This window comes from Geotrypetes seraphini, chromosome 4 (genome assembly GCF_902459505.1).
Source record: "Geotrypetes seraphini chromosome 4, aGeoSer1.1, whole genome shotgun sequence".
In the NCBI taxonomy this organism is placed as follows: Eukaryota; Metazoa; Chordata; class Amphibia; order Gymnophiona; family Dermophiidae; genus Geotrypetes; species Geotrypetes seraphini.
The window spans coordinates 250,341,363-250,363,393 of NC_047087.1; the positions used below are offsets into that span (position 1 = coordinate 250,341,363).

Here is a 22,031-nt window from a genome sequence, read left to right on the forward strand (position 1 = left end):
TAGAGAATGACACGGTGACAAAATTCACCACCGTTCCCGTCCCCATGGATAACCGCGGGAAGTAATCACATGTCATTTTTTAGTGTCTATTTCAGCCTCAGTCCTTCTACACCAGCATTCTTCAAAGCAAAGCTTGAGGGTCAATGGTTGTGGCCATTCATACACTGATTCTTCCCTCTCTCCTTAAAGAATGACATGTATATTCACAGAGTCCAGATTGTGAGTAAAGTAACTATGGAGAGTTTGTGCATTGTTGAATGGGGAGTTCAATTTTTGAGAAAGAAATTTCCTGTGTAGGTTGGCTCTCTGAGTTTATAGTTACAACAGGAATTTTGGGGCGAGAAAGTGTATGATCTCTGGTACATGTTCTGAAAATGAATAGACTAGACTACTGGAATAGTTCCTATGGGGATCACTGGAACAGCTTTTAAAGCAATTACAGCTGACCTAGAATACTATAGTATGGAATCATTTTACAAAGGCGCGGTAGCGGCTACTGGTGCTGCAGGATTTAATGGGCATCAAACCATTTTCTTTGCAGCAGCTGATACTGCAATTTTGTAAAAGGTGGGTATATTTGTTAACAGAAGGTGGAATATCACATTATGGGTCTTTTAATAAAGTTCTAATAATTTGGCTTCGCTACAAGTGGATCGATTTTTCACTCCTACAAAAATTACAAAGACTAGGGGGACACTCGATGAAAGTGCAGGGAAATACTTTTAAAACCAATAGGAGGAAATCTTTTTTCACTCGGAGAATATTTAAGCTCTGGAACGCATTGACAGAGGTTGCGGCAAAAGCGGATGGCACAGCTGGTTTTAAGAAAGGTTTGGACAAATTCCTTGAGGAAAAGTCCATAGTCTGTTATTAAGACATGGGGGAAGCCTCTGCTTGCCCTGGATCGGTAACATGGAATCTTGCTACTCTTTGGGGTTCTGGAATCTTGCTATGCTTTAGGATTCTGAATGGAATGTTGCTGCTCCTTGGGTTTTGGCCAAGTACTAGTGACCTGGATTGGCCATTGTGAGAAATGGCTTCTGGGATTGATGGACCATTGGTATGACCCAGTAAGGTTATTCTTATGTTCTTATGTTTATAATGTCAGAATAGTGGGTGCACAGGTTTTCATTTAAGAGGGGAATTTATCAATGTGGGCTCCTGTTGAGACAGGTTATTTCATTGTTAGGGTCTCATTTCATTAAATAAAATGGCCTGTGTTGTAAAATAGCCTACCTTAACAGGAGCCCATGTTGATAACTGCCCCCCCCCCCCTTCAGTTTTTATTTGATAGGTCAGGAATTAGGGAGAATGTTTGTAATAAGCAAATGTTAAATATTTTATTAAAGCAAGTGGAAAATGAAAGGTTTTGTGTGATGATTTCAACTGTGAACTGCTTTGATTGTTTTTATTAACATGTAAGTTCTACATAAAAAAGTTGTATGAATAAATACATTAGGGTTTCTAATATCGAGTTTCAAGTTTATTAAGGTTTTGATATATTGCTCATTGTAAAACTAAGGGCCTCTTCTATCAAACTTGCTAGCAGTTTTTAGTGCAGAGAGCCGCGCTGAATGTCCCGCGCTGCTCCCGATGCTCACAGAGTTCCTATGAGCGTCGGGAGCAGCGCGGACCATTCAGCGCGGCTCCCTGAGCTAAAAACTGCTATCGCAGTTTGATAGAAGAGGGCCAAAGTGGTTTGCAAAGAATTAGTGGCGTACAAAGAAAAAAAATACTTAAAATTACATAAAAATGCACAAAAGTAGAAATAATAACAAAGACAATGATACAATTAGGTAAAAAGGTAGAAGGACCTAGAAAGAACATGATAGGAAAGAAAGAAAGGGAAAATTACAGGAGAAAAAAAGGTAGAGGAATTTTACAAATACCTCTTTGATTTATTTTGTATGTATGTTTACATTTAAATATGGTACACCTTAAGATGCCTTATCATAGGCATCGTTGAATAAAAAAGTTTTAAGATTAGACTTAAATTTGATTAAAGAGGGTTCGTGATCGATGTATGATGGGAGAGCATTCCAAAGAGTGGGAGAAGTGATGGAGAAAATGGTCTTATACGTTGTGTCATAAGTTATATGCCATGTGGAAGGAATGGTTAATAGATTTTGTTGACTGGAACAAAGTGTCCTAGTTGGAATATATGAAATAAGTAATCGGTCTATAAATCCTGGGGACCTATTTTATTTAACTTACGGGCTCCATTTACTAAGGTGCATTAAGGCCTTAACGTGCAGAATAGTGCATGCTAAATTGCCGCGTATGCTAGACCTTAACGCCTGCATTGAGCTGGTGTTATTCTAGAAGCGTACTGCGCAGTGTAGTTTCAAGTCAAGTTTCAAGTTTATTTATTCTTAATGAATCGCCTATTTTAAATCACTAAGCGATTTACATAGCCTTAATACATACAGATTGAAACCTAAACACATGCAGATTAAATGTTATTGATAATATAAATTAAAATTTACTTAAATATTAAACATACTTAATTACAAACGTATATTAAAATGTTAGTTAGGGTAACGAGACATACTTGAATTGTGAGGATAAATAGGGAAGAAATTACAATAATTGGATAGGAAAGGAAGAGTAATAATAAAGGAAAAAACAAATAGGAAGGGGAAATAAATTTATAAATGAATAAAAAAGCATAACAAATTATTAAACATCATATGCATCTTTAAAAAGAAACGTTTTTAGTGTTTTTTTAAAAATGGATAAATCTTTTAATTCCCTAATGTGTTGCGGTAAGAGATTCCAAGACTGAGGGGCAATAACAGAGAACATGTCATTACGTCTAGTTCCAATCACCTTCAAAGAAGGGACCGACAAAAGGTTGGAAGAAGAGGAGCGAAGTGAACGAGACGTATTATACGGAATTAACCATCTATTAATAAATTGTGGCTCGTTTAGAGTGATGGCTTTAAAAACTAAAAATAAAAGTTTAAACGTAATACGGTGTGTTACCGGTAACCAATGAGATCTGATTAGAAGGGGAGTCACATGATCATATTTTCTTGCATTATAGATTAATTTGACGGCTGTATTCTGAATTAATTGTAGTCTTTTTTTTTCCTTTTGTGTAATATTAATGAAAAGGGAATTACAGTAGTCCAATTTAGAGATTATCAAAGAATGAACCAAGATATTTAAGGATTCAGGCTGAAGGAATTTAGAAAGCGAACGAATGAGACGTAATTTGTAAAAGCATGTTTTAACAGTATTACTAATGTGGTTATGGAATGTAAGTTTATCATCAATCAAAATGCCTAGAATTTTTATGGTAGTAACCAGGTCTAATGTGGCGTTATTAATAGAAATTGGGGTAATTAATTTAATATCATTTTTCCAAGTAAATAACATTGTTTTTGTTTTTTGAAGGTTTAAAGCTAATTTGTTTGAGAAAAGCCAGTTTTTTATCGAAAGAAGTTTATTATTTATACTTGTTATATGGTCCAAATTTTCAGGATCTAATGGATGAATTAGTTGTGTAGCACGCGGTAATTTCGTGCATGCGCTAAAAATGCTAGCGCACCTTAGTAAAAGGAGCCCCAAATGTCAGAAGTAAGATTTTAAAAGTCCCTCTATGTTTGATGGGCAACCAATGCACCTTGTGTAGTAGTGGGGTAACATTGTCATATTTTTTGGCCTTTAAAAGAAGCTTAACTGAAGTGTTTGTATCATCTGTAGTCTTCACAATTCCTTTTGACTGATTCCCTGATATAAAGCATTACATTAGTCTAAATAAATCAATGAATCAAAATATTGAGAGACGAAGATTCCAATAATGGGGATATCAATCTAATCATTCATAATTTGTGAAAACCTTTTTTTTAATAACAGATCTTATTTGTTGATTTAAGGGTCATTTTGAATGTAGAATAACTCCTAGTACCTGGAGTATCTCTAAGATATATTGGTGATTTCATTTCTTCATTTTCACTGCACACAAATAGGAGAGCTTTAGATTTTTTTGATATTTAAGGAGAATATCTTAAATGCTGCATCACGAGGGGACAGACTATTTTGTCAACTTTCTGCTTCCTTACTTTCCCTCAAAATTTTGTTCCTCTCAGAAATTATTGTTAGCTGTTCTTGATCAGGTGATGCTTCACTGCACATTTGCAGACATTTGCTGTTTTTAAATTACTTGGGTTTGATATTAGGGACAGGTAGGGTAAGGTGGATATGAGATGCTATGAAAATACTGGGTTATGGGGTTAAGTTGCTCATGATTTGAAGGATATTAAGGAAAACCCTGGCCTACATTTCAGCCACCTATCTATGCCGCAGGATCCTAAAAGCAGCCCACAGCTGCCATAAGCTGATCATATCAAGGGAATTTATCCCCAATCAGTGGCTTTAGGGAGTCTTGCCAGTTCAGCTAATCAGGGGAAATTCCTCTGCTGAGCTCATCCGGCTGCGACAGACAGAGGATCCCCCAATTGGCAAGAGGGATATCCACTCCCTCCTGCCTGAGAACACCCCCAACAAACCATCCAACACCTCACCCTGATATCCCCTGAACCCACAACACAACACCCCACCCCAACACCCCCGAACCCCCAATACCCCACACCAGACACTCCAATCTGGCAGGAGGGATGCCTACTCCCTCGTGCCAGCAGGCTCGCCTCTTCAAAATAGCAGGCCTTCCCCTTCCTGGTGCATCCTGGGATGCACTGGTAGGGGCCTAAGGCTCTGGCCAAGGTGGGACAGTTGGGAGGGGCCTTAGGCACCTGGAACAATCAGAGTCTTAGGCCCCTCCCAATGTATCCCACCCCAGTGCATGCAATCAGTTGATGTAAATCCTTATGTCCAAAGTTTGGATCTAAGTGCTATTCTATAAATGGCATCCAACTCAGAGTGCAATTTATAAACTTGCGCTCTACACAGATTTCAGTTCCAAATTTTGAGTACTATTTACCGAATCAAGCTTAACCTATAGATGAGGTGGGGTCAGAGACTGAATATTTTGGTGCCCTTATGTCATCCTGGGCCAGAGATTTTCCTTCATCCCCCCTCCCCCCGCTCAACCAATTTTGGGTGGAAAAATATGCATCTTATGAAGTGAAAAATGCAGTATTTTATGATGCCTATACAAGAAATAAGCAGTTGATTTGCCAAAGTTCTTCTTAATAATGACTTTTCTTTTAGGAAATGGTCCAAATCTTTTTTTTTTTTTTTTTTAATTCTGTTAAGCTAACTACTTTTACCATATTGGCAACCAATTCCAGTTTAATTACACATTGTAAGAAGAAATATTTTCTCCAATTTATTTTGAATTTACTACTTATTAGTTTCATTGCATGCCACCAAGTCCCTGCATTTATAGAAAGAATACATCTCTTCATTCTACTCCGCTCATTATTTTATAGACTTCTATTGTATCAGCCCTCAGTCATCTCTTCTCTGAGCTGAAGAGCCCTAGCCTCTTTAGCCTTTCCTCATAGGGAAGTTGTTTCATCCTCTTTATCATTTATGTTGCCTTTCTCTGTATCTTTTCTAATTCTCTTATATCATTTTTTTCTATTAAAAATAAACTAAACTAATATTTGTCTAAAATGAAATTAAAATGTCATTTTCTTTAAAACAAATTTTAAAGTCCCTAATTGCACAATCAACTTGAAAAAGACTTAAATTAGCAGAATAAAAATAACCTCAGAATGCTATATTTCATATTAATCATAATGCTTATAAGGAAAAAAAAAAGATCTTTAATGTGATTTTCCACTCTTTATTGAAGCATGAGTTATTGAATACACACACACACACACACACACACACAAAATGAGGCATGCACAGAGGATTTTGAGAAAGAGGATGTGATTGTAGAGCTGAGCAGCTGGTACAGATGGACAGACTGGATAGGCCATCTGGTCTTTTTAGGCTGTCATATTTTTTTCCTAAAATTGATCAGTGATTATGATGAAAATTGCAATTTATTATATAATGTTTTGCTAGTGATTTTGTGAAAGATGACTAGAAATCAAAATATTGTGTTTTTTTATGAAAGATGACTAGAAATCAAAATATTATGAAGTGCTTCATTTCACTTTCTTTCCCTCTAATAATAACATGCCCATACTTGCTGGGGAGGGGAAGTTATCAACACGAGCTACAGTAAAGGGAAGAAATTATCAATGTAGGCTACTGATAAGTTGGGTAATTTTACCACAAGTCAGGTTATTTTAGCTCATGATCACATTTTGGGCTCCTTTTACTAAGCTGCAATAGTGTTTTTAGCACGTGCAGAATTTTAGCGCACGCTAAACCACGCTACGCGGCTAGAACTAATGCCAGTTCAATGCTGGCGTTAGCGTCTAGCACGCGCAGCTTAGTAAAAGGAGCCCTTTATGTAATGAGGCCATATGCTAAAATTACAAGAGTAGTCCACTTTGATAACTTCTGCCCTTATGTCACAGTGCTACCCATGTTCTGTCCAAGTTCCTTCCCACCAATCCTATCCAAAGGTCACATAACAGAAGGATCAAACATTCTCTGAATCTATTTGATAGCATACCGGTAACCTCCAGGGTAATTTTATAAAAATTATTTTCTGGGTTAAACAAGGCTCACCCTTGGAAAGAGTTAATATTACCTCATTCCAGGGCAAATATATAACAAGGTCCTTATAAATAGGCACTCACCTCCAGATTTTATAAATGATGCGTTTAGTTGTGTGCACAAATTTGGCTTAACCCTTTCAGGACCATAAGGATCGTAGGCCAATTTTTGTGGTTTTGACGACATTTTTATGGTAAAAAGGGCTTGCAGATATCAAAAAATTGATTTTTTTTGTGAAATATCATTATTTTTATTTTAAAAAATCACACTTCTGGCTTATGGACAGTGTGGCAAGTGAATCTTCTCGTCAATCTAGCAACGACGCTAATGAATGAATGTCGGAACCAGTTTGTTTACATAAAGGCAGTATCATATGGAATCCGTACATATCAAATTTAGAACTGTAGACTATCCCAATCAAAATTTATAGGATTTTAAAGTTATGGGACAAATATGTCCCTTGGTCCTGAAAGGGTTAATTGGTGCTAAATGAAAAACACCATTAACACCCCTCCCCCCCACACTAAAAACAATTTTTGAAGGCATTTATTCAAAGTGTAGCACAACTGTCCCAGGGTTGTTGGCAGAGTATGGCTGGTGCCACTATACCAAGGCCCATGTACTTCCTCAAGAGGGAGGAAGATCCTGCTCAGGTGAAATTCTATAGCTCTTTAGCACAGTAAACAGTTTGGCACAGTAAGAATTTATCTAAAAAGTAAAAGGTGTTTTATTTAACACTGTGTTCAAAAAGGTGCAACCAAAACAAATTTATAGGATGCAGATCCAAAATTACTTTTGTAACAGTTCCAGAGCCCTCATTCAGCAGGGCCTTAAAGGCTTATTTCTGAGGCCTGTTTAAACTTTCAGGCTGTTTATGCAGTAAGGCCTCTCTTTAGTAAACTCTCAACAAAGTTCACATTCCTGCTCCTTTACCAGAAAGGAAGCATTAAACAGTTACAATAAAGAAATCAAAAACAACTTAGGCCTTTATAATTCCCAAACATATTCCTCTTAAACTCTTCTTTCCCAGCAGATCAACAACAATCCCAGCTGGTGGAGGGAAAATTTGCGAATCTACTTTAATATTAGCAGTTTACAAAAGCTCTCCACATTCCCACACCTAAGATGGTTGGTGAACTCTCCCAAATTCTCAACTGCCTCTTTAGTTTATGGCATGAAAGAAGAAAAATGCAAAAACTTCCAATCAGTTTGCCCTGTTTACCCTGGTTCAATCTTTTCACAAATTTGCAGGCCCTGCTTCCACTGCCACTGCGCACAAGAAAAATAATCCTCAAAAAGAAAAAAAAAACTTTCAAAACTAAACCTCAGTCTTCTTGAGGCACACAGTTCTCATAGCTCCTGTTCATTAAATGCAGCTCAAAAAGTCACTCAAAAGCTCTGCACTGCCCCAGCACAGCAGTAAAGAAAAACTTTTAAACCAAAAATTAACTCACTTCCATCGTTTCCCAGTCATGCTGCTCAGGAGTATCCATAATCTTCATTGGCTCAGGTAGAATCCCTTGCTCTGGTAGCAAAGGCTCCAACATAACAATTTCCTCTAGCTGTGCTGCTCCAGGAGCTTTCACCAGAGAATCTGCTCCTTCTGACTGAAGCTCTCAGTCTTGAGCCTGCCTGTGTATGCAGGAACCATGCCCAACTCTGCTCTTCTGATCTCTTCTCCTGCTTAGCCAGCAATCTCATTAAGGTGGAACTTAAAGGGGCCAGTCCCTGTTTCCTAGGCATTTTTTTTACAGGCATTCAATGGCTGTTTATCAAGCATTCTGCTCTTAACTGGCACGGAACCCTGTTCAGTCCCTGACTCTAACTTTGACTCAGGGTAGGAGTTCAGTTCTGACAAAGGGGCTTCAGAATGGCACTGATCCACTCTGGCTGTCTTTAAGTGTGTGTGCTTAGGTGTTCTGACTGGCACAAGGCTAGTGTCACTGCTGGCCTTGTGACAATAGGCAGCTTCCAGATTTGTGGGAGTGTGTGATACAATGGTTAGAGCTACAGCCTTGGCACTCTGGGGTTGTGGGTTTGAATCCCACACTGCTACTTGTGACCCTGAGCAAGTCACTTAATCCCTATTGCCCCAGGTACATTAGATAGAGTGGGAGCCCACCAGGACAGTTAGGGAATAATGCTTCAGTACCGGAATAATTTGTGATCCACATAGAATTGTAGGATATGTGGAATATAAATTTTTGGTGGAATTCATTATGTCATATGTATAAAATGGAAAGCGGAATAGCAACACAGCGAGGATATATTAGGAAATTTCAAGATGTGTGAGAGCCATTAACAAAATTTTGTAATGATTAGTTGTTACTTTTCCCTTAATTCTTAAAGTTCATTTTTCATGGGGGGGAGGGGGGATTTCCCTAAAGAACATGCAGCGTTTACAATTGATGCAAAATGCAGCGGTCAAACTGATCTTTGGGCTGAGGAAGTTTGACCATGTGACACCCTACTACCGGCAGCTGCATTGGCTGCCAATGGAGGCGCGCGTAAAGTTTAAATTTGCCTGCTTTTGCTTCAAAGCACTACACGGACTTGCCCCTAAATATATAACTGACATTTTCGTCTTCTCAGACCAACAGACACAAGAGAAGCTCACATTCCAACTTCGTTTCCCCCCCCAGTGAGAGGTTGTAAACTGAAAAAACACCATGAACATCTTCTCTCGCACCAAGCAGCATCATGGGGTAAAGACCTAGAACAATTGCTTTCGCCCACTACTTATGAGGAATTTAGGAAACGTCTGAAAACACACCTGTTCCTAAAGTATCTAGACAACTGATCCTCTCTTCTCTCTCCCCTCTATAGCGATTAACTTGTTCTATTGATCACTTTCTCCTCAAAAATGGATTTCCTGTCCTATTAACCCTCTTTCTTCCTCCCCTCTTAAAGTCAATCAATTTGTACCTTTGCTTAATCTTTGTAAACCGCATAGAACTTCACGGTATTGCGGTATATAAGCTGTTATTATTATTATTATTTTAAGTATAACAACTTATATAAAGTAATTTAATTACTTATTATGAAAGGGTGGGAAGGGAGGGAAATAAGATTTTATGATTATTGCTAAATATTAAGTGATATTCTCAATGTACAAATGTGTTTATGCATTATCACACTTATTGTACGTATAAAAATGAATAAAGATTTACAAAAAAAAATTAGAATAATAATTTTTAAAAAGTACAGTATGCATGGTTAGGGGCAGGTTCTGGGCAGATTTGGGGCATGGTTTGACAGGCACTGGTGGGTACCTAACTTTGGCATAAATGGGAGCGTGTCTAACATTTCAATACCTACCAGCGCCTAAGACCTTTTAGGTGGCACAAAGCACAATTCTGTAAAAGGCACTTAGTGGATGACAGACAATTACGGTCCTCAACTCCTATAAGTTAGGCACCATTTGTAGAATCAGGGCTTTAGTATGCATTTTTTTCAGTGCTGATTTTTCAGCACCATATATAGAATTTACCCCTCAGATGGTACCTTGTAGGAGCTTCTTTAAAGAAACAAAGGTGCACATCTTCCTTTATAGATCACTTGTCTAACAGGTAAAATGTGCACCCAGAATTTAGGCATAGACACTTATCGGAGGATTCTCCCCAGACTCCAACTACTTGTATGCCCATTTGCAAATAAATTCAAAGCATACTCATTTGTATGCCTAATTAAAATGCATGCACATTTTTATTCATGTTTGGAACCAGTATAAGGCCATATTCTTCTCACAGCATGCAGCGCAGAAATATTCATTTTGGTATACATTTTGTAGATCATCACTGCAGGTAATTAACCATTAATATGTTGATGTTATAACTAGAAATTAAGGAGTTTATATTCCTTTTTTTTTAGAATATTGGAATTGCTAGATCTTGGAATGCTCAGAGTATTCAACAAAATGTTTAACCACTTTGATTCAGTTTATTGGGCACTTCCAAGACTGTTGCAGTTCACTCTTTTATGAAGAAAAGCAATCTATAATTCTAATAGAAGAGTAACATTTGCAATTTTCTTTATACATTTGTATTAGGCTTTAAGAACCTTTATTCTTATGTGCCTAGTTCAGCTGTGAGAATACATTTTCAGAATAGCATCAACTGCACAAACAAAACATGATATTGAACAGGTTTCAGAAGTGCACTCCCTGCAGATCATTGAGAACATTTATTCAGTTGGAACAATGAAAGCTCTTTGGAGCATGCAGGAGGCAGGGTGCACCTTGCACTCTCTCTTACAATGCTCTGCTCTGCCCACAAATGGGTTTCACCTACCTAGTTATGCGTCTTTTATTTGTTTTCCTGAGGCTGCTGCCCAAAATAGTCATCTTGCCCAGAACAGCTTTGAGCCAATTGGATGTACAGCATGTAGTACTTCTTAGGGAGGTGGGCGGGGATTGTATTGTTAATAATTTAACTCACTTGGAAAATCATAAGAGCTATGCCACACAGCCTTCTTTCATTATGCTTTATGGAATCCCACTGAAATGTTGTAATAGGAAGGTAATGTCAAGAAAGAGATTTGAAATGGTTCTGCTTTGGAACCATTTCTCTTTGCTTTTAAGACACAGTACCATGAAATTGCAATGATATTTCATGTATAGTAGGTAAAGGAAGACAAGGTGAGTAGCTAGTAAAATTTTGGCTAGGGAATTTGAGGGAACATTGAATGTGGGGCATGAGAGATTTGCCTTACTCTTTTATTTATGTAAATTTATTCTTGTTCTTCCTCGACACAGACACGGAGGGGCTCATTTTCAAAAGAGAAGAATGTCTAAAATGTGGCACAAAGGGGTAACTGGATGATTTTCTTGCCATATCCTTCCAATTCACTATTTTCAAAATGTATTTTGTAGACAAATTTCTTGTACTTGTCAGCCATGTATCTAAATCTTAAGGGAGCATGTTAAAGGTGTGGATTGGGCGGGACTATGATGGACTTATTATTTTGCTACAAAAATACCCCCCAAAAGGAACTAGTTGGGTACTTAAAAGACACAATATTACAGGTAGGGTATGCCCTGGGACATTACTGACAATCTGATTCCCAGGTCTCCACGCTTCAAAACTGAAATCAGTTTAAATATTTAAATGAAAGAGCACCCTCAGCATGACTTGAAAGCTCTTAAGAGTTCTTCAAAAGGGCCGCTTTGGTGCTTAAAGAAAGCAGAGCCGATAAACATCAGAGCTGACAATGCTACTCCAGCCAGCCCCACACCATCATTTGGGTGCTCCTGTGTGCTTAATACGTGCAAATCATAGTGACAAACAAGTGCCCAATAAATAAGTGGAATGCCTACAATACACTGTCATATAATGCCCCGGAATGACAGTAGGGGATGCTTGGGTGGAGTTCCTGGCATGAGAGTGGGCTTTCAGTGGCAAGATGGAGTGGGCATCCCTCCTGCATTTTTTTTGGGGGGTAGGGGATATTTGGGGGCACCTGTCGTGGAGGGGGGTCAGCATGGCAGGAGAGATTGGGCATCCTTCCTGCCATTTTTTATCACATGCATGGGGGGGGGGCAGGAGGGAATGGCCATCCCTCCTGCAGATTTTCGCTAGTGCAGAAGTGAGAATTACCAGAGCCACGTTCATCAGAGGTCATCTGCGGGGGGGGGGGGGGGCTTTTCTTTTAATAGAGCAGATATTGTGCGTGTGTAACATGCCCATTAAAAAAGCCCATTTAAAAAAAAAAAAAGGTTTCCTGCCCCAAACAGCATAGCAGGAGGCTTCCCCTGTCTCTCAGCTGTTCGGGCTTCCCCTGCTGGCTCTGCGCATGTATGAGAGTCGCTCTCACAGCAATCCATCAGATTCAAGAGTCAGGGATTACGGCAAACATCTGCGAGAATCATTTGCATGTAAACCTTTTAGTCATCAATAGCTCTTTCTACATCGGCCAAAAAATCAGATTGGTGCAGACCCAAATGGTCTTATTGATTCTCTTAGTGCATCTAGGCCCCGGTTAGGTTTCTAAAAGTTCAAAAAGTGAAATGGTGTGGTAGCCATGTTAATCAGCTGTTTGAGATAATATATAGCATTAAAAAAGAATTATCACTGTAGTGCTATTCTCCACTATAAAGTATCTTTATTTGAATCCATTTACAGTGTTATTGCTATAATTAAATACCCGTGCAACGCCGGGGCATCAGCTAGTTAATCCTATAATTAAGAATCAGATAATTAGTGCATCTGAAGAATCCAACTACCGTCCAATAGCAAAAATTCAGTTTCTAGTGAAATTAACTGAAAAAATAGTTTTCTATCAAATTTCAGAATTTGTTGAATCTACTAACATTCTTCACCCACACCAGACAGGCTTTAGGATAAACCATTCAACTGAGCATTCATTATTAGGGATGATAACTACTCTAATTTACCATCTAGACCATCCTTATCTCCCTAGACCTTTCTGCCGCTATATAGACTGGAATCCATTGGAATCACAAACCAGGTACTTAAATGGTTACAATCTTATTTTTCAAACCGTCAATCCAAAGTTGTTTTCAATAATACCTCTTCAGATCCTTTTGTTAATCAAAATGTGGTACCACAAGATTCTACTCTTTCTCCTTTACTGTTTAACATTTTCCTGTCCCCTCTGTTTACCCTATGTAAGTCCATTGGTTTTACAGTATTTGCTTACACTGACGATATCCAATTATTACATCCACTAAATCCAGAGAATACTCATGAAATTACAGAGATTAATAACAAACTTAGCCAGATCAGAATCTGGCTGAAGGACAATATGTTAGCTTTAAACACATCTAAGATGCAAACAATGTTCTTCCCCTGGAGAGAAGGGATCTCTCTAAATGATCCTATTCTTCTGGATAATTTTCCCCTTAACTGTGTTACATCAATAAAAATTTTAGGAGTTATTTTTGATAAAAAATTGACATTTCACACTCATATAAGCTCTGTAATTAAATCCTGTTTTTTTAAGCTCAGGATGATCTGGTCAATTTCCAAATTCCTAGAACCAAAATCTTTGAACATATTAATTCATTCACTAATCATTGCAAAATTAGACTACTGTAATAGCCTATTTGTAGGAACAACTCAGAAAAAACTAAGACACTTTCAAATAATTCAAAATGCTGCAATTAAATTAATAATAAAAACTAGGAAATATGATCATGTAACCCCATTACTTCGGAATGTTCATTGGTTACCAATCAATCAAAGAATTTCTTATAAAATTTCATTAATAACATTTAAAGTGATACATTCTAAATCTCCACAATTCATCGACATATATCTTGTTCCATATGAGCCATCCCGAATTCTTAGATCATCTGATTGTAAATTGCTTTCGGTGCTCTCTCTCCAAATAATAGGAACAAAAAGGAATTAATTTTTTTCAGTGGTAGCCCCACAACTTTGGAATACCCTACCAGCCCCAGTAAGGGAGGAGAATAACCTTGTTCATTTCAAAGGCCTACTCAAGAGCCACCTATTTAAAGAAGCGTATAACATTTGATATTTTCAATCTTTTCAGTCTTCAATTTTTCTCTAAAAAACCAAGTAGCAATGTTCCCTCTCCTTTTGTTTATTCTTTATTCGTCTTTCTTTCCTATATAACTTGTAGTTCCAACCCAGATTCCATTCTGTCTTATGCTTGTTAATTTGTCAACCATCAGTACGCCACTCTGATGTTTTATTTAAATTCTTTTCAACTTTTTGTCATTGGTGTTATTTTTATTTTTAATCATGTTCATGTTTTTGTTTTTTTAATTATATCTTAATCTGTAACTCACTTAGAATTTAGATAAGCGACTCAATCAAATTTTATTAAAAACTTGAAACTTGAAAAACTTGATTTCTGGAGTATTTAGATTGGTCTCTCTTAGTCCTGTATAGTTTTCTATTGATACAAGTCATTTAATCCCCCAGTTGTCCCAGGTACATTAGATATATTGTGAGCCCACCAGGACAGGCAGGGAAAAATGCTTGAGTATCTGAATAAATTAATGTAAACCGTTCTGAGCTCACCTGGTAGAACAGTATAGAAAATTTAATACATAAATAAATTGTTGCACATAAAAAAAAATCATCCCCTGAAAATAAGCCCTAATGCAATATTTGGAGCTAAACATAGTACATAGTAGATGACAGCAGATAAAGACCCAAATGGTCCATCCAGTCTGCCCAACCTGATTCAATTTAAATTAAAAAATTTTTTTTTAGCTATTTCTGGGCAAGAATCCAAAGCTCTACCCGGTACTGTGCTTGGGTTCCAACTGCCGAAATCTCTGTTAAAACCTACTCCAGCCCATTTACACCCTCCCAGCCATTGAAGCCCTCCCCAGCCCATCCCCCACCAAACGGCCATACACAGACACAGACCTAACAAATCTGCCCAGTACTGGCCTTAGTTCAATAGTTAATATTATTTTCTTATTCTAGATCCTCGGTGTTCATCCCACGCTTCTTTGAACTCAGTCACAGTTTTACTCTCGACCACCTCTCTCGGGAGCGCATTCCAGGCATCCACCACCTTCTCCATAAAGTAGAATTTCCTAACATTGCCTTTAAATCTACCACCCCTCAACCTCAAATTATGACCTCTGGTTTTACCATTTTCCTTTCTCTGGAAAAGATTTTGTTCTACGTTAATACCCTTCAAGTATTTGAACGTCTGAATCATTGTTGGGGGAAACATGGTAATAATAATAAAAACAAATGTGGGGGGGGGAGGCAGGGGGGAAGCAAACAAAACAAACAGGGAAACAGAAATCTAAACACAAACAGACTGAAGAGAGATTTGTACCAAAACCAGGAGAAGTGAGTGAGTTTGAGACCAAGGAGGAGATAGCAGAAGAGACAGCAGAAGCTGTATCATAGGCAGCTGCTCAGGCACAGTTTTAAAAGAAAATGTTCTTAAAATTGTAATAATTCAAAGCAGTCTGAGGCAGTGAAAACTGAGAGCGTGACTAACAGCATGTAATCTGTCAGCAGTCCTGAAGCAATATTTAAAAAAGAGATGTGCTTGAATTTCTGTGAATAGGTTTTGAAATTAGAAGTAAAGCTTTGTTAACCTAGCAAGAGAGGAAAGTAGATGAGTTTTAAAAATTAATTTGAGCAGACACATTTTTTTCTCCTCCAGTGTATGATTATAGGAAACTGAGGGGGGGGGGGGGGAAATCACTGACTTCTGCCAGTTCAGAAACTGCCAAGCAAATGCTCTTGCTGACATAATTCTGACAAATTCCTGAAAATTGTTGCTGGTCTAAGTAAAATCTATTAGTGAGAAGAAGGCTAAATAAAGACCACCTGTCGGTGTATTTTAAAATTCAGGTAAAGTTTACAGCACCTTGGCAGGACCGACAGTTTCTCTTAACGTTTTAAAGGAATTCCCCAGGTAGCATCAGAATTTTAAAGGAGGGTTTTTCTTCAACTTAAACCTTAGGGAGAAAGTGCAGGCGATTCCAAAAGTACCAGTACAGAGGCACGAGTACTGATGTCTTTGTATGTGAGAAAGAAAAAACCCACAATGGGCTCCTTTTATCAAGCCGCGCTAGTTGTTTAACGCGCATAATACCACGTGCTAAACCGCCAGCCGCGCTAGCCGCTACCGCCTCCCTTGAGCAGGCGGTAGTTTTTAGGCCAGCGCGGAGGTTAATGCATGATGAAACGTCGCGCGCTTTAACCCCGCTAGCGCGGCTTGATAAAAGGAACCCAATATAAGGAACAATGGGATTCTTTTACTAAGGTGCGCTAGCCGTTTTAGCGCGCGCTAAATATTAGTGCTCGCTAAATGCTAATGTGCCCATTATAGTTTATGGACATGTTAGCATTTAGCATTTAGTGATTAAATTAATGCATACTGTTTATTCAGTGACATTTAATATAACCAGTAAGGGTGGGCGTCCTCCTCTCCAACCCCCACCTACCACGCATGCATGCCCCTTCTTTCCCCCGTACTTCTTTAATATTCTCAGCATGAGCAGCAATCCCAACCTGCTGCTTGAACCAGTGGTGACTCTTCCTCTAATGTCACTTCCTAGACTCGCATCTAGGAAGTGACATCAGAGGAAGAGCCGACGGTGGCACAAGCAGCAGATTGGATTGCTGCTCACACCGGGAACATTAAAGAGGTATGGGGGAAGGGACATGTGTGAGTGGCAGGAGGGAGCAGGGAAGGAGCAGGTGGAGATGGGGCCGGAGAAGAATACGGGGGAGGGGCGCCTCTCACCCTTGCTACGCCACTGAATATAACCATTATGCAGTGACTACTGATACCACTATCCATTTAATTTATGAAACCAGTGGCTCTCAACCCTGCTCTGGGGACACATCCAGCCAACTCAATATTTCCGGGAATAAGTTGCTTTTAATCTGTGATATTATATTATTCTATTTTAATCACAGAACTTCATATGATAAATCAAATATATATTAATTAATATAGTGAAGTGCTCAGACCCACAACCAAATAACCAGGTGAATCGACACCACATTGTTTGCCGTTGGGACCATCATAGCATTTCACTGTCCCAAACCGTCTTTAATTTATTATACATGATATTCACTTTCTATGTAAAAATATATTAATACAGTGTTCCCCGGTCGTTTGCGGTCGGCGGTTCGCGGTCCCAGTCATTCATGGTATTTTCTGACCGCGAACCGCCAACAAGGAGAGAGCAGCAGGAGAGGCTTTGACATGCAGCTCCTGATTGGTAAGATCCAACTTAGTGCAGGAAGAGGCAGTCAAAGCATACAGCGAGTGATTTCCTGCACTTGCCGGTGCTCCGGCTGCTCTCTCTCCTGCCTCTCCCGCTGCCCTCTCCAGTCTCCCCCATTGAAAAACTGTATTTGCGATTTTTCATGATTTGCGGGGGTTCCTGGAATGGAACCCCCATGAATATCAGGGGAGTACTGTATTTCATGTATCTGCATTTCATGGTGGTATGTGCTGTTTCAGAAACCTCGCTGGTAAAAATCAAATGTAAGTGTGAGTGATTTCTTAATGTGAGTAAAGCTGCTGTCCTGTTTAGTCAACCCCCTATTTGATTTACCATATGAAGTTCTGTGATTAAAATATGCATTAGTAAAGGAGGGGGTCAATGAAGTTACATTTTAATACTTTTAAAATGAATAGGAATAAATATTTTTTCACTCAGTGAACGCACAAGAAATCCAATATGTTGACATGTAACTTTCAAAAAGGAAACTATGTTAAAATGACTGAAATGGTAAAAGAAAAATAATTTTCAGAGGAGATGCCGCAAAGGTTAAGCATTTATATCAGGTGAGGACGTTGTTCAAAACCACTGTCCTGGAAAGGTTTAAAAAAGTGGAAGGAAGGCCAAACAACAGTCAGCGTGGCTAAAATGTGAGGTGAAGGAGACTATTTGGCTAAAAGAACATCCTACAGAAAAAGGATCTGACTAAAGATAATAGGAAACAATAAAAGGAATTGCAAGTCAAATGCACGGTGCTGATAATAAGTCAGACTTTGAAAATAAACTTGCCTTAGAGGAAAAAAAAAAATCCAAAACAATCAGGGCCTTAAGCCTCTTCCACTTTATCCCAAGATGCATTGGGAAGGGTAAGGCCCATCATTCTGAGCATAGGCAGGAGGGGGGATGTCATTGGGTCCAGGAATATTGGGGATGTGGGTGGGTTGGGGATGTCGTGGAGGTTGTCCAGGGATGTTGGAAGATGTCGAAGGTCCAGGAATTATAGAAAAAAGTCCCAGTAGTGTCACTGAGAGATGGAGTGTGGGGAGGAGTGTCGGAGCTACCGAAAAACCAAAATAACTAAGGATTAATAATTAATGTGATATGAGGATCTCAATGTGGATTGTGAAATCAAATGAAACAGTGAATCGTTCAGTATTACAATCAGTGTGAGTGCACCCACCCAACACACCATTATAGAAACCCCATTGTGTGATCATCAATAATACAGTGTAAAAAGTGTAAACACCAGTGTTACTCAAAATAATAATAATAATAATAGCTCCAAAGCTGTCCCAACAGTCAGTCAAACAGAGGAACTGCACAAACATGAATAAATCACTTGTCTCAATCGGGGCTCAGTGCGAGATGTCAGAACTCCCAGAATAGAACGGGGCAGACAAACCCAATGGGAACTACATGTGGCAAAAGAAAAGCTGCTTCAAATAAAGGGTTAAACTGAGCTTCAGTTTCGGAAATATCCTTCATCAGGAACCATTAAATTTGCAGGAACAAAAGCACAGCATCTGAATGCAGGGAGAAGCACCCGGCAGAAGGTCCAGGGATGTCAGGAGGATGGTGGGGTGGGGTGGGGTGTAGGGCTCAGCGGCTCTTTTTTATTTGCTTAATTTGGAGGTGTACTGGAGGGGATTGGTGCCTGTGAGGAAAAGAGGGGGGGGAGAGAGAGGAAACTTCCTGCCAGTTCATCTGATCCTGGCAGGGGGCATCCCCATCAGCTGAGCCTTCAGGAATCCCCCCAAAATGGCTCAGCTGATGGGGATTCCCTTGCCACGATCAGCTGTTTTTCCCCCATCTTTGAGTGGTGGGAGGGGGTCTTTGGGTGGGGGAGTAAGGAGAGAATTTGCCTTAATACCTCCAGTAGTCATCTGGTCAATTTGGGCATCTTTGGGACACTTAGACACAACTAAAACAAGTCTAACTGCTGGTGTGTGAGTTCTGTCCAGGATGCCCTGGGAAAGCTTTGATTATGGCTGCAGGATGTTCACCCATAGCACACACTCTAACACGCCCCTTTGAGCTCTGGACGCTTAGCCTAGAATTGCTGTTGGACATCTAGAAAGTCAGCTTTGATTATCAGCACTTGGACGTCCCGGCTATTAGGTCGTCCAAGTGCCAACTTGGGCTGCTTTTTGGATGTTTCAAAGTTTTGATTATGAGCCTCATACCCAGTTTGATCTCTTCCAGAATTGATTTGTTAGTTCTTCTGGCAGTCCAAGGTAGTGGCGTACCAAGGGGGTGCTCCGGGTGCATGCCATGAGGGGGGTGCTCCTGGCCTTGGAGTCATGGCCCAGGAACTTCCCTTCTCATGGCCCGACCCTCGCTTACCCGACTGCAGCAGAAAGCAACATGAAGAAAGGATCGCAAGTACTTTAGTGATCCTTACAGGTTGCCATAGGCCTCCAGAATTGTCGTCCCTCTGCCGCGATCCTGTCTCTGACGTCAGAGGAGGGGTGGGACCGCGGCAGAGGGATGACAACTCCGGAGGCCTATGGCAACATGCAAGAATCGCTAAAGAACTCGCGATCCTTTCTGCAGGTTGTTTTCTGCTGCCGTCAGGTAAAGGCAGGCACGGGAGGCCAGAGGGGAACACATAGGCCTTCCCCGGGGGGGGGGGGGGAACAATCCTTCGGGGACGACGACAGTCCTTCAGTTGCAGGCCTTCAGGGGTGGGGTGTAGGCCTTCAGGGGGGATGCAGGCTTTCGGGGGAACAGGCCTTTGGGGGAGTGCAGGCCTTCAGGAGGGACAGAACTTTGGGGGGGAGATGCAGTCCTTCGGGGAGGGTGCAGGCCTTCAGGGGTGGGGGTGTAGGCCTCAGGGATGGGGTGCAGGCCTTCAGGGGTGGGGTGTAGGCCTTCAGGTGGGGGGAAAACCTTTGGAGGGGAGGTGCAGGCCTTCAGGGGTAGGGTGCAGGCCTTCAGGGGGGACAGACCTTTGGGGGGGTGAAGTTCAGTCCTTCAGGGGGGTGATAGGCCTTCAGGAGGGGACAAACCTCCAAGGGAGGGGGTCCTGATGTAGAAGTACATGGAGGGAGGGAAGGGGGGTTCAAAGATACGTGCATATGCCGAATTTGGGGGGGAAGAAATAATGGGTCTAAAAATAGAGGAGTGGGAGAAAGATGGTGGGTAATGGGATTTAGGGAGGGAAGGAACAGAAAGGGAGAGAAGTTGGACACAAGGGATGGTGTGGAGGGGGAAAGAGATACTGGATAGGAGGAAGGAGAAAGAGATGCTGGATGAAAGGGTAGTTGAGAAAAGGTGAATCTGTGAATGGAGACGAAAAAAAAGGAAAGATGCCAGACCTCCGGGGGAGGGAAGGGAAACAGAAGTGGAGGATAGAGATGGCAGATGGATGGTTAGCATGGAGCAAGAAGAAAGAAGTAGATCCTGGCAAGCAAGACAACCAGAGCCTGGGACCAACAAGATTTGAATATTGACCAGACAACAAAATGTAGAAAAAATAATTTTATTTTTTGTTTTGTGATTACAATATGTCAGATTTGAAAAGTATATTATGCCAGAGCTGGTGTTAGACCGCAAACGTGAGCTAAGATTTAACAGAGAGAGGACAAGTCCTTTTTGTTTTTTTATTTTGTTTACACCACAGCGTCAGTGTGGTTAGGAGAAGCCAAAGGGGGTGAAAAAGCTATAAAATAAACCCACCAGGATGTTTGAAAAAAACATCCAATTGGGCAGGAAAATCGAATTGAAAAACCAATTCAATAGGCTGAATCGAATCGAATTCAAATTTTTTTTCCTGAATCAGGCAGCACTAGTTTGCGCTACTGTCTTAGACTTTAGGATCTGGGAATGGGGAGAGATGGCATCCTCAGTACTTTATAATGCAAGTGAAACGAGGATTTGGTCAGACTTTTGAAGGGTCTGCAGAACAAAAATATTGTATAGGCTGGGGACACGAGACAGCAGGAAATGGGAACTTTTCTTCCTTCTGTTTTTGTGAATGGCAAGGCTAAGGATGTCAGAGAGTTCAGTTAAAATATGTGCTTTATAAGAAAATATAATAATGTGTTTTATAAAGTTTATAAGCATTGCTGGCCTACCCGGTGAGGTGTTCCTAGTGGTGGTGGTGGTGGCAGCATGTAAATGTGTTGAGAGAGGTGGTCTGGGAAATTCTGCTGAGCAAACTCCGGGCCTATTTCTACCCCCCAGTTAGTCCACTCCACTCAACTGGTTCACACACTGAGTGGATCTTTGGATGTTGTGCCTGTTTAGTTGTTTTGGGATCTCTTCCAGTGGTTTGTCAGTATATCCTTGTGGTCCAAGGAAGGAAACTTTGTTAACCTTAGCATTAACCTTCAGAATATGTTTGTAACAGCGCTGCTTGTGTGGCATTAGGCTATGTAGTGATCGAAAGAAAAAACCAGACCTTTGCACATTTTTGCACTATATGGTGGGTGTATGAGGAGATTCACATTTCCTGCATAGCTAAGTCCATGTGACGTTACCTTGTTCTGTATTTGACATCTAGCAAGGTCTCTGTTTGGAAGGAAAGATTTAAGCTTAAAAATGAAGTGGCCAGAAGTTATGGTAAAAGCAGATAGCATTGCTGGTTTTAAGATAGGTTTGGACAAATTCCTGGAGGAAAAGTCCATAGACTGTTATTAAGACATGGGGGAAGTGTCTGCTTGCCCTGGATCGGTAGCATGTAATGTTGCTACTCTTTGGGTTTTGACCAGGTACTGATGACCTGGATTGGCTACCATGAGAA

General features: G+C 40.1%; 1 protein-coding gene and 1 long non-coding RNA gene across 3 annotated transcripts in view; one reads left to right on the forward strand and one right to left on the reverse strand.

Annotated features, from left to right (window-relative positions):
* LOC117358985 overlaps positions 1–8,249 on the reverse strand; it is a 178,224-nt gene extending 169,975 nt beyond the window's left edge. The window contains exon 1 of the long non-coding RNA XR_004539138.1: positions 8,040–8,249. This is a non-coding gene — a long non-coding RNA (uncharacterized LOC117358985). The remainder of the gene's footprint in view (positions 1–8,039) is intronic.
* PCDH15 (protocadherin related 15) overlaps positions 1–22,031 on the forward strand; it is a 2,123,136-nt gene that overhangs the window by 195,851 nt on the left and 1,905,254 nt on the right. The gene's annotated exons all lie outside the window — the stretch shown is intronic.